Source organism: Neofelis nebulosa, chromosome 6, assembly GCF_028018385.1.
Source record: "Neofelis nebulosa isolate mNeoNeb1 chromosome 6, mNeoNeb1.pri, whole genome shotgun sequence".
In the NCBI taxonomy this organism is placed as follows: Eukaryota; Metazoa; Chordata; class Mammalia; order Carnivora; family Felidae; genus Neofelis; species Neofelis nebulosa.
Window position 1 is genome coordinate 116884335 of NC_080787.1, and position 13155 is coordinate 116897489.

At 37.7% G+C, this 13155-nt stretch overlaps 1 pseudogene; it reads left to right on the forward strand.

The window, feature by feature from the left end:
• Window positions 1–519: 519 nt before the first annotated feature.
• Window positions 520–955, forward strand: LOC131515474 (phosphatidylinositol N-acetylglucosaminyltransferase subunit P-like; annotated as a pseudogene).
• Window positions 956–13155: the final 12200 nt, after the last annotated feature.

Sequence of the window (13155 nt, forward strand, 5' to 3'; positions counted from 1 at the left end):
GGGCAGAGAGAGAGGGAGACAGAATCTGTAGCAGGCTCCAGGCTCTGAGCCATCAGTGCAGAGCCTCATGCGGGGCTCAAACTCACCAATCACAAGATCATGACCTGAGCTGAAGTTGGATGCTTAACCAACTGAGCCACCCGAGCACCCCAAGAAATGTAATTCTTAAAAAAATAATGAACTTATTTTCTGTTTTAACCTTACTTTTATGTAGTAATAGAAAATTAATTTCTGATACTGCATTTGAGTTCCAGGAAGGCTTATTTGGGCCAAGCTGTGAGTGAAAAGACATCTCATCACTGGATTTGCCCTCTCTCAGTACTTGGGATGCTAGGATCCACTCTTACCCTGTCTGGCCACCCATCTTAGGATCATGCCAATCATTTCTGTGTCTTCCCCTTCCCAAGTCTGGCTCTCCCAGCTACTTCCATACCCTTCCCAAGAGTCATTCCATTCATGCTAGGCTGTAGGAAATTCTGAGAGACTGTGTAAAGTCCAGTGGGTCCTCCAGCACTGCTTGTATGTGTGTGTTGGAGATTATCTAAAGCCACAGGGAAATGGTGGAAAATTCACCGTTACCTTTGCCAGAAAGAGTGATTTATGCCTTTGTTCTTTCCCTAAGCTCCCAATGTGGCTTCATACTATATCTTGCATGGGCTTTCATTGCTGAATCTTTGCTAAACTCCTTAGGCTTAACTTATTGCCCTCAAAAATATTGGGCAGTTACACTGCCTGTCTGCCTCCTCATTACTATAGTAATCGCTTATGTACTCTTATTTGGAGTAAACATGATGAGTATCTCTCCACACTCAACTCCATTCCTACAATCACAGGTAACGATGCTGAAAATCAATAGCAAAAGAAAGAGACCATCCCCACATCAAGAGACATTCCTATTAGGGAAGTAAACCAAATGTTCTTCCTTGCAGCCAAAGAACTTTACACCAAAATCTGAATTGTACATACACCAACACCAAGCATTTATTAAAATTTTTTGGTATAATACTTTGGGCCATAATTATTTTGACTATCTGCTTGTGATCACCTGATACTGAAATATAAAAAAATGTAAGATGAACTTCTCTTAGATTAAGTTCCATTAATATTATAAGTGTTCTCTAATATTAGTTATTAATGGACAGAATAAATAAAATATTGCATTACCATTAAAAAAATCCAAGGGCTCTAGACACCCCACTGACATCTCTTTTGCTCCTGGGGCCTGGCCACCATCCCTGCCTGAGAGTGTACTTAGAAAGCAGGAACAACCTCTATACCTGCATAAGCAAGCTTATGTCCTGTCTCTTCACTGCCAAGTTCACCTGAGCTGGAGAGGCAGGACAGATGACCTTCTTTCTCAGGAACCCACAAGGAAGGCTGTCTCATACAGTTATGTAGTTTGAACACTGGACAAAGATGCTTGGGTGTGAATAGGGCTGAAATCTAGAAAGACAAAACCCTTGGCATGGGGCCAAGGCTGTTGGAAGAAGGAGGGGCTCTTGTCTTTTACAAAGGTGTTGTCAGCTGTCTAAGCCACTGCCCCTAGGAAGGATCTGCTCAACAAGGCACCTTATTGTAATTCATTCACCAAAATGTGGCCTTTTTCCAATTTTTCAGAGAGAAGCAGCATAAGTTGTCAGAGGTCCTTTCTTCCTCTCTGAATCTCTCTCTTCTCCCAAGAATTGAAATTCTTTTATCTAGTCTTGGAAGCCTTAAGGCTTCTTCCGATTTATCATATATTTTTCCAAATCTCTTTTTATTCCCTGTGTCTTTCTATTCCCTTAAGGACTAGAAACTAAAAAATTAGAGACTCAAAAGTTGTTGACTTCCTTTTTTAATGTATTTTGTTGGGTCATCTTTTCCCTGAGGTGTCAAACACAGAGTGCCAGCTGACAGAATGGGTGAAAGGCCAGGACCACCAGGAAATAAAGTGGAAAGAAAACCCCTCAGTTAATATTTCAAAATGCCATCTGCCATTGTGTGTGCATAGACTAATTGTGGAAGGCTACACACAGGTCTAAATTGTTAGCAGTAATTCCTCTTGGAAGTGAAATTTGGAGATGAGACTTGTATTTTTCACTGTATACATGTCTGCATTGGAAGTGTTTTTTATGGTAGCTTATGTGACTTTTGCATTTTGAAAGATAAGCTTTTTTAAACTGGAGGAAAAGTGCTTCTGTGTACTTTTAGTGGTGGTGTTCAGAATGACAATTTGTTCTTGCTTCTCGTGAGTGTTTTGCAGTACATCTACCTCCCTATGTCAGAGCTAAAATATTTTTAAGTTCTTGCATGCTGGTTATAATTCTCACATTATTTCAAGTTGCAGAAATGGCAATAGTAACTGACAGAAATAATATGGACTGAAATGTACATAATTTGCATCATTTAATATAATTTACTTCCCAGGTAGAACCACAAAGAGTCCCACACTGGACTGCTGATTTCTCCTTTCCTTTTGCAGATGAGGAAGGGCCAATACTTAACAGATAACAAGAGTAAGTCCCAAAGGGTGGCCCAAAGGAATAGAGCTGAGAGAGCTGGAACCAAACAAAGCTCCAGTTCTCTGGACCCCAGTCCAGTGTTACTTCTATTATAGAACATGTTTTCTCAGTTTGCACTACTTGTCTCCTTCCGTGAAATATAGAGAATGGTGGGGAAAGGTGGATTCACATGAATGAGGTTTAAGCTTCAAGTGCCTGCTTTGCATGGGCCCTTTCTAAGGTCCTACGAGGGCCGCAGCATTGAGTTCACACAGGCACGTGGTTTTTGTAAAATGTGAAAAGTAATTTTTTTTTAACAGCAATTGGTTAAGGCCCCTGTCTCTTTCCTCTCCAGGCTCCTTTCATACGAGGTGGCACTGGGGAGCCTTGTAGCTTTTGAGGATATGAGTTAAGGAGTAGTTGATTAAGTTGGGGATACATACAACTTCAGCATATTGTCACTTATATGGTTCACAGCTACTTCCATCAAAGCTTTTGCCAGCTGTCCCAATGTAGGGATAGATTCTATAAATACCCTCACTGCCCACTGTGTCAACTCTCCTGGTCTTCTGACACAAAGGTACAGGGCCAGAGGCTGATTCTTACATAGCTCGGCTCTGAAAGTAGGTGTGGTGGAGGTTGAAGTTATGGAGCCAGAAGCTAATTTGTAGAAAATTCTTCCAATATCAAGAACATAAAATTTTAACAGAGGGTTTGGTTCCCATCAAGATCTAATCAAAACAGATGCCTTCTCCTCTCAGGACTATATTTGAGAATGCGCTATATATACAATTATAAAAGTTCCATATTTTTCATAGTTTATGGTAGCTGTGTGAAACAAAATATTTCAGAATTGCTAGGTTTGAGGGGAAGAAAGCTGTAACTATACTTAAAATAGAGCAGGTCTGTAACAGTTCAACAGCATGACAAGAGGTATTCACAATTGACAACAGATGACAGCAGTTTACATGTCATTACTAATAATGATGGTGCTAACATTTTGTAAACAATAAATATTTTTTTTAAATATTCAGTCAACACTAGAACAAATTATCTTTCTGTTCTCCCTACAGAACATAAAATTGGTATTTAGTAAGAAAGCATCCAGAAAATTGCTCTTTCTATGGGGTGCCTGAGTGGCTCAGTGGGTTAAGCATCTGACTACAGCTCAGGTCGTGATCTCACAGCTTGTCAGTTCAAGCCCTGTGTCTGCTCTGAGCCAGGAGCCTGCTTCTGATCCTGTCTCTTTCTCTTTCTGCCCCTCCCTGACTCGTGCTCTGTCTCTCTCTTTCTCTCTCTCTCAAAAATAAATAAACATTAAAAAAAATAAAATCGTTCTTCCTGGACTTTTTTTTTAGTTTTATTTATTTAAGTAATCTCTACACCCAGTGTGAGGCTCAAATTCACTTTGATCAAGAGTCAGATGCTCTTCTGACCGAGCCAGCCAGGTGCCCCAATTCTTTCTGGACATTTTGTTTGGTATTTGTAACTCTGTGAGGTTCTATAAATGTATAATTTGTGTGATCTTTTCGTACCTAATTTCATATTCTTTTTTTGGAAGAGAGCCCCTCAAATTATGTATGCTTCAGGAAGCCCTGAAACTCAGATACACCACTAATGGTGAGCGTAGTTTTAGATTTTCTTCTGATGCTTGCCTCTAGCAGCTTCATTAATCCCTGTGTTTTGCTGACTTCCCATCACACTTCTACTTCTTCTCTCCCTCATCTCTGAAGGTAACATAAGCCTTTCCAAGAATGAATTGCTCTTTGTTTCAATTTCCATAGCAGTCGGTATTTAATCTCTGTCATCATACATATCAGAATCTGCTCTGGATTAATTTATTCATGAAATATAATTTGAGGACCAATTATATGCTGTGTTCTGTGCTGGGTCTCATTACCTCCCTTAGACCAGGCCTTGCCTAAGCCCCTGTATTTTAGAAGGCCCTCCAGCTACTCCCCTCCAAATGGGCTAATCCAGAACCCTGATCTCCTTTCTATATCACATTTGGGGTGCCTGGGACTCCAAAATTCCTAGCTTAAATCCACACAGTCTGCTTCTGTGTGGGCTTCCCCCACTGATCCTTCCCCTCAAAGGACTGACTTACCTCTGGGGTGCTCACTCCAAGGGCCAAGGAGAAACTGCTATTGCAGTGGGGGGAGAGAATGCACAGAGCTCAGGTATAAAGCTGGCGTGTCCACAGGAGCTGTAATGGGAAAAGAAAGGAGCAAGCTAGTAACCCCATTTGTATTCATGTCCTGGACCTTACAAATGTCAGTTGTGGACCTGCTAAGACCGTAGTTGAGTATCTGTATCTTGTTTTTTATCCCAGTGATTCCTAAACTTTCTCTGTCTCTATAAATTATTTTCAGGGCATAACTAGGACAAAAGAAACGCCTAACAGTTCCACTTATTAAGTAATTAGGTCCAAACAACTTACTAGTAATAATTCACATGGTGTCTGACTGATGTCATATTGTTTCCCGCAAAAATGTAAAGTATCCAGTGAATACACTGTGAATTCCTCACAGACACCTGGGGGACCTCAATGCACAGTTTGAGAATCGTGGTTATATCCACTAGACTATGAGCTTCTTTGGAGAAGTTATATCTGACTCATCATGGCAAACTGTATCTTCCAAAGATGACCACTTCTCAGTCCCACATGCTTTTCTAGAAACTTACCACTCCCTCAATGAGATACAAAGTCTAACTCCCTTTCCCCAGAATTTGGAGGGGCTAGCAATTCATGTGTAATTAACAGAATGCAGCAGCAATGACACTGCGTGACTTGAAGTGCTGGGTCACAAAAGGGGATTAGCTTCTACCTTGTTGGCCAGAACATTTGCTCTGAGGCCATCATGCTGCAAGGAAGCCCAAACCAGCTCAGAGAGACCCATGGATAGACCCTGAAGATACTTGAAGGAAGATAAATAAGTCCTCAGCTGCTCCAGCCACCTGCTCTTCCAGCTCTAACCACTACCTTAGTGCAACCACATGAGATATCCAATGCCATAACTGCCCATCTGAGGCCTTCCTGAATTCCTGTGTCACAGAATCTGTGGTCATGATAAAATGACTGCTGTTATTTTCAACCATCAGTTTTGGGTGACTCCTTTGGCAGCAAGGGTAACTAGAAAACTTTTTCTTTTATTTTTTGTCTTAACAACATAATATTTTGAGTACTTTGGAGGTGCAGTAAATGCTTATCAAATTAAATATAAAATGAAACATCTCAAAATATTGATTAATCTAAATTTCAATGATGATTTAAAAAAAAACAAATTATAGATGTATATGTGGAAAAATATGGGAACTTAGGGTAAATGTACACTGATGCCAGAGAAAACTCCATAGTTTCAGGGTTTGAGTTTTTTTTAGAGTTTTCAAAAATCCTTTAGATGACTCAGTTTCCTTACCTTTTGTTTTTATCCCCCCAAAGGGCAGGGAAAGAATTCTAAACACTCATTTGCAAACTCACTATATCATGAGGTCACCATAGGGGTTGTATATACTGAATTTCCCATTCTAGTTAATTGAGGATTTTAATTAGTCAATTCAGACTAAGCAAGGTACTACTGTAATTGGTGGACCCCAAAGGCAGCCATCTGCTCCCTTTGTGAATATTAATACTATGTCATGTAGGGTCTAGTAAGGAGAAGAATTTGTCCAGTAGGAATTTTCTTAACATTAGCAAAAGGTGAATGCCTCGGAAATTAAATGGAAGAGCTAGGAGAGCAAACAGATTAAAATAAGAAAAAGCAAAAGAAAAAGTCTAGGGAGAAAGGAAACAGTCTAATTATTTGCTACGTTAAGAGAATCAACTGAGTTTAACCTGAGACATCTGTTTGTGCCTGGTGTTGTTTTTCATTGGAGTGGAGGGAGGTAATTAAAATGCCATGTAGCTGCTTGCCTTGTATGCATTTCTAAGCATAATTCAAACTCTTATGAATCTGCCCTCTCAAAGAAATAGCTGATTATAGAAACAGAACAAAACCTCTTTGATCCCTCTAGTGATACAACTAGGTCATGAGAAGCAGAATTCCAAATATACTCTGTTTTGGATGACTCTTCATGGAAAGTCTGACTTTGGGAGGTTTTGAAATGCACAATGACGGAAACCAAGGCAGAATATAAAGCAAAGGACTTGCTGGCACAAAAAAACACCAACTCTGCAAAGGTTACCTGAATGAATTTTTTGTTAACGTGACTATTTTTTTCTAACTTCCTTCAAAATAGGGTTTTTCTAATGAACAGTACCTAAAAGGTATACTGATAGGTATCAGGGGTGTATAAAGATAGATGTATTGATGGTGCCATGCAAAAAATCCTACAATATCTTGGGTATGCATGAACAAAAATGTGTACAATACTTAGGAGTTTCTCATAAACTTCAGTCTTATTTTGCTAGTGGCTTTGTTATCTAAAATACATAAGTGTATCTTTGTATTCTAGTCAGAGGAAAACTTTTGTGCTTTTGAAATTAGTTGTGCCTCTCTCTAAAAGTAAAAAACTTGGGGTGCCTGGGTGGCCCAGTTGGTTAAGAGTCCAACTTCGGCTCAGGTCCTGATCTCATGGTTTCTGAGTTCAAGCTCAGTGTTGGGCTCTGGGCTGACACCTCAGATCCTGGAGCCTGCTTGGGATTCTGTGTCTCCCTCTCTTCTCTGCTCCTCCCCCACTTGTGTTGTGTCTCTTTCTCTCTCTCAAAAATAAACATTAAAAAAAACTTTATGCAAAAAACTTAATCAAAATTTTTTGCAGAGAATCTAATAATTAAATTTTTTTTCCCAGTAAAAGAATATGATTAGGATAAGGCTATATGTCCATTAAAGTTTTCCTCCCCTTTCAAAGAACAGGCAATCATGTACAAACTGGTTTAAAAAACAAAAGCGACATGGTGGCTCTTAAAACAGTAAACTCAATGCTAGGACTGGCTTCATGTATAGCTCAGTCAGGGACATGGCTCTTTTTTTCTACAGTTTCCTTGGTTTTGCCCTTCTCCATAATGTCATGTAGGGTCTAGTAAGACTTCCTTCAGGATTCCGAAACAAGTCTTCCAGGAAGGAGGGTTTCACACGTTCTCACTCACATCTCAATATGCTCCCTGATTGAACTTCTCAAGCATCAATCCCAGTTGCCTGGGGACTATGTATATGCATACATAAGCCTAGACAAGCAGACGGGAACGTTCTGATTGGTTGGTCTATCCCAATTCAGTTGTCGACCCCTGGATGGGAGTCTGCTCAATCTCGCCTCAGCTAATGGCTACTACACAGGGATGAGGCGTGGCTCCTCAAAGGAAATTTTGAGTATTGCAATTTAGGAGAGCAAGTAGGAGTAGGTACTGGGAAGATAAATAACGTTCACTCCAGGTAGTTCCTATTAAGTATCACAGTAGCTCCTCTGTTTTCTGGACAAGTAGAACTATGGGCAAGTATAAGATTTTTGTCAGAGAGAATAATCCTTCTATTTTAAACTACATTTTTTTTAAATGTAGAAACAATGAGTTTATCAGAAACAAAGAATCAAGTTAGCAAAGATTTCAACCAAGGAAAACAGTTTATGGCAATATATCGGATTCTTTTAGCAAATATTAATGGAGCACTTATGAGTATCAGGTGCTGTGCTAGATTCTGGATACCAAGGCCTCTTTATTATTTTTCTACACTAATTCTACATTGCAAAAAAATGACCTATCCAGCAAACCACAAAACTTTAGTTTGGTTTTCCATCTTAAAAATTAATCAGAGACACATAAATTATAAGAAATCCTAAGAGGTAAAAAAAATGACATAAATTTTAAGAAATCCTAAAAGGTAAAAAATGAAACTTTGAAGATAGCTGAAGCACTGAAACTTTGAGAATGAATTGACATTTTTATTAGTCTACTCAGTATCATTATGACATAAATAGATATCGTTTCTGTTGCCTAAAAAGCATTGTTAAACATTTAAATAAATAATAAGTATGTAATTTCTCTTGGGTTTTAGAAAAAATGCCTTTTTTTCAAAAAAAAATATTCATGACTATTATTGTGAATCACGGTGATGCAAGGGCCCTCCGATTAGGAACAAAGATCATAAAATAAAACAAAAACAAAACAAAATAAAAAGTGTAGACACTAAGACATATAAATCATATAAATACTATACACTATTGCTATTAACTTCAAAGCTCATTTCTCCACTAAATCATTCTCTACCAGTAAGATACTCTGATGAGGGTCCCCCAGATTTCTTATTTACCATTTAATTCCCTACAGAGTCAGACTGAGCCATCCTAACTCAGTTTGACCTCAACCTGAAGTTGCTTCTTCATCATATGACCTCAGGGTGCCACTGCGTATGCAGTATGCAGAATTAACCATAAGAATTAACATCTTTAGTATTCAAGGAGCTCACACCACTCACAGATTTCTAACAAAGAATAGCCCGTATTTTATTCACTAGTTGAAAACCTAGCAGAAGTGTATACAGTCCTAGCCAAGCACACAGCTGACCTTGTAACAGCGATGACTGTATGCTGAGCACCCACTTCCCACTTTTCATATTTCCATCCTGCCCCCACACAGACAATCTCTGTTCAGATGATCATTTTTACTAAATACTTCACCTCCCACAAAGCAATAGTATATAAGATTTATATAATTAGTGTTTGTAAGGCACAGTCAGAGCCTTGTCTGAAAGACGGCTTTGAAGAGGAAAGTATTGTTGATACTATGATGTCCTGGATTTCTTATCCTTATCAAGACTGCTTCTGTGAGGAAGAGCTACAGAAATGATAGATGGGACCACTTTTATTCAGCACTGTTACAGGTGGCAAAACACTGCTGCAGGACTCAGGCAAGAATATGTCCCTTTCACTACAAATGCAGGTATGATACTTTATAGACCAGGGATAATGTTAATTCCATCCTGCTAACAGTATGCTTTGTACTGGTAAAGTTCAAGGAGCTTTGCAAGCACCATAATTTAGTGAAGGGTGAGATAAAAGCTACATATAGGAAAATTGAGGCATTTTGAAAAATTAACACGTTATCTTTATTCAGCCATTAACCAAGAAGGGTTGACATTCAGTGCTACGAATGCTTTTCCCCATACAGACTATTTTTGTTGTTATTTAGGGAAGGAAGGAAAAGGAAATTGACCTTCATTGAGAATATACAATGGACTATATATAGTGAGAAGGTTTCATGTTATTTATCTTACTTGATCTTTAAAACAACTCAATGATGTATATTTTACAGTTGAGGAAACTAAGTCTTTTTTATTTTTTTTTAATTTTTTTTTACGTTTATTTATTTTTGAGACGGAGAGAGACAGAGCATGAACGGGGGAGGGTCAGAGAGAGGGAGACACAGAATCTGAAGCAGGTTCCAGGCTCTGAGCTGTCAGCACAGAGCCCGACGCGGGGCTCGAACTCATGGACCGCGAGATCATGACCTGAGCCGAAGTCGGACGCTCAACCGACTGAGCCACCCAGGCGCCCCGAAGAAACTAAGTCTTAGAAGAAAAATTAATATGGCTGAGATAACACAGGTTACTAAGTGACAGGACTGAGAACTTAAGCCTAATTCCAAAGCCATTGCTCTTTCCATTACACATACACAGTGGGAAAATAAACACCACCAATCTAGCATAGTTGAGCCTTGAACAACATAGGGGTTAGGGGTGTCACTAATGGAGAATTTACGTATAACTTTTGACTCCCCCAAAACATAACCACTAATAGCTTAATGTTAACCAGAGGCCTTACCAATAACAGTCAATTAACATAAATTTTGTATATGTATACTTTGTTATACCATTGGAATTTGAAAAAACTAGCAAATCATTTGAGTTCACAAACATCTTTTTCCTAAAATACACATTCCTACTAAGAGGGCTAAGAGACATCTAACATTCACAGCTTAGAGACAATTCACACTGTTTTCCCAATACCTCTATGAGATCGATTATAATAAGAAACTGTCCATTCTTATTAGGAGAATGAAAATGGAAGTAACTAATTTTTTTTTAAGTTTTTATTTATTTGAGAGAGAGAGAGAGAGAGAGAGAAGCAGAAGGAGGGAGAGAGTGAGAGAATCCCAAGCAGCTTCCACAGTCAGTTCAGAGCCCGATGTGGGACTCAAACTCACGAACTGTGAGATCAGGACCAGAACTGAAATCAAGAGTCAGATTGTTTAACTGACTGAACCATCCAGGAGCCTCTGGAAGTAACTAATTTTAAAGCATGGGACAGCTTGAGGGAAGGAAATGTTCAAGGATCAAGGTACAATGGTGGGCTTGGGACTTTATGAAGGCACTCAGGACTAGCAACTTGGGGAGATAGGATTCATGGGATGGAAGGCACTTGAGAGGATGTTAGGAAGACATTAGAGGATATGGAGGAAATATCTGACAACATGATTCTAAAGTTCTTCCAGAAGTACAAGTGGTTTTTTTTTTTCTAAGTAATCTCCACCCACCATGCGCTTGAACTTGCAACCCCGAGATGATGAGTTGCACCCTCTACCAACTATATAAATAGAAAGGATGAATGGATATACAAAATGTGGTATTACATATAATGGACTACTACTCAGCCATAAGACAGAATGAAATTATAACACATGCTATAACGTGGATGAAAACATGCTAAATGAAATAAGCAGATATAAAAGTACAAATATTATGTTCCACTTCTGTAAAATATCTAGAAAAGGCAAATTCATTGAGAGAGAAAGTAGATTAGAAGTTACCAGGGGCTTCGGGAAGGGGATTATAGGAAGCTATTATTTAATGGGCATGGAGTTTCTGTTTGAGGTGATGAAAAGTTTTAGAAATAGTGGTGATGGTTGCATAATGTCATAAATATAATTAATGCCACTGAATTGTACATGTGAAAACAGTTATAATGGAAGATTTTGTTTTATATTATACATGTTATGCCACAAATAAAAAAAATAGTAAAAAAAAAAAAAAAGGAAGAAAGAATAAGCCATGAAACAAAGGAAAAAAACATGAAGAATGAAATTATCCCTTGTCTATTTATTAAAATACATTGTTTTAAATTATAATTCAGTTAAAACAGTGAGATCTTGGCACAGGAACAGAGAAACAAGTCAATGGTATCAAATAGGAACTCTATAAGCAGACCCGATTATACACATGGATTTGGTAGGCAATTAAGAAGGAATTTAAGTCAGTGAAAAGGTAATGTCTGAGCATCAACGGTTTATTCTGAGACAACTAATAACTCATTTAAAGGATGAACTTCCTCCTGGGGCAGGAATTCCGCCTGCATTGTGCTCCGGTGATTTCCCAAGCAAAAGCATGACACCTGGTACATTACAGGCATGCAGTTAATGTTTGTTGAATGAACTAAAATTCATTCCCATGTAAAAAAAATATACCAAAATAAATTCTAGGTTGAATAAAGATTGTTTCTTAATGGGAAAAAATATTAAATATTGATATAAAGTTGAAAAAGTAAAAATCTCTATGCATAAACATCAAAGTTTCATAAATAAGATTTAAAAGAAAATGACAAACTGAAAATATATGAGACAAACATTAAGTGCTTCGGTTTATAATTAGCACCTTTAATAATAAAAAGACAACTACCTCAAAAGAAAAACTGAGTATATTAACAGTCACAAAAAAATTATAAATAGCCAATAAGATTATGAAAAAAATTCTAATATCATTAATAATAAAAAACTAAAAATGATAGATAGTATTTCACCTATCAGGTTGGCAACTATTGAACTATCTAATGTTGGTGATGATTCAGAAAACTGAGTATTCTTACACACTGCTGGCAGAGAAATAAATTGGTCCAACTGTTATTAATGGTAATTTGGCAGGAAATATCAAGTGTTTACAAGGTGAATACTGTTTGGTCACCTGAAGCTAGAAATTTAGACCAAAATAATTAAAATGCATACACATTTTTTGATCTATAAGGTTTTTCTAAATTTCAGCATTGTTCATAATAGAAAAAAATTGTAAACCCATTTAATTGCCCAATAAGAAACAGTTAAGTAAGTTTATGATACATCCATACCAAAATTACTACATTAGGAAAAAAAAAATGATGCTATAGACTATTTAATGAAATGCAGGAAATGTTCACTGTTCTAATTGAGGTTTAGAAAGCAATTTACCAAATAATACTAGGCAAAACCATTTCATATTTTGTAAAGATGAAAAAAATGGAAGAATAATCATCCTAATCACTAATGGTGATTGTTGACTAAGTTAAATGGCAATTTAAATGTTACTGCTAACTCAGCTTACTAATTTTTTTGCAGTAATCATGTATTGCTACTGTAATATAAAAAAAAAATAAAACATGGTTTCAATTTCAATAAAGATACAAAAGGAACAGGAAAGTAGGTCTCCTGTTCTCAGGACCCAAATTAGTTAATTAGCTATAATATCTGTTTCCTGTCATGTGTTCAGCATGTCACTAAGCACTTGATACCCATTATTTTATTTGTTCCTTACCCTTTTATTTAGGTGTCATTAACACCTGAGATCTCAGGTTCAAAAAAAGGAGCGCGCTCAAAGCCATGTAGTTAGTGACAGAGTTGGGAAAGACCTTCCTGCTGTCTGAAGCCAAGTTTATATTCTTAACCACAAATTTTCCTGTTGTGAAGTAGGTAGGCTTTTTGAAGGTAGACCCTCAAAAC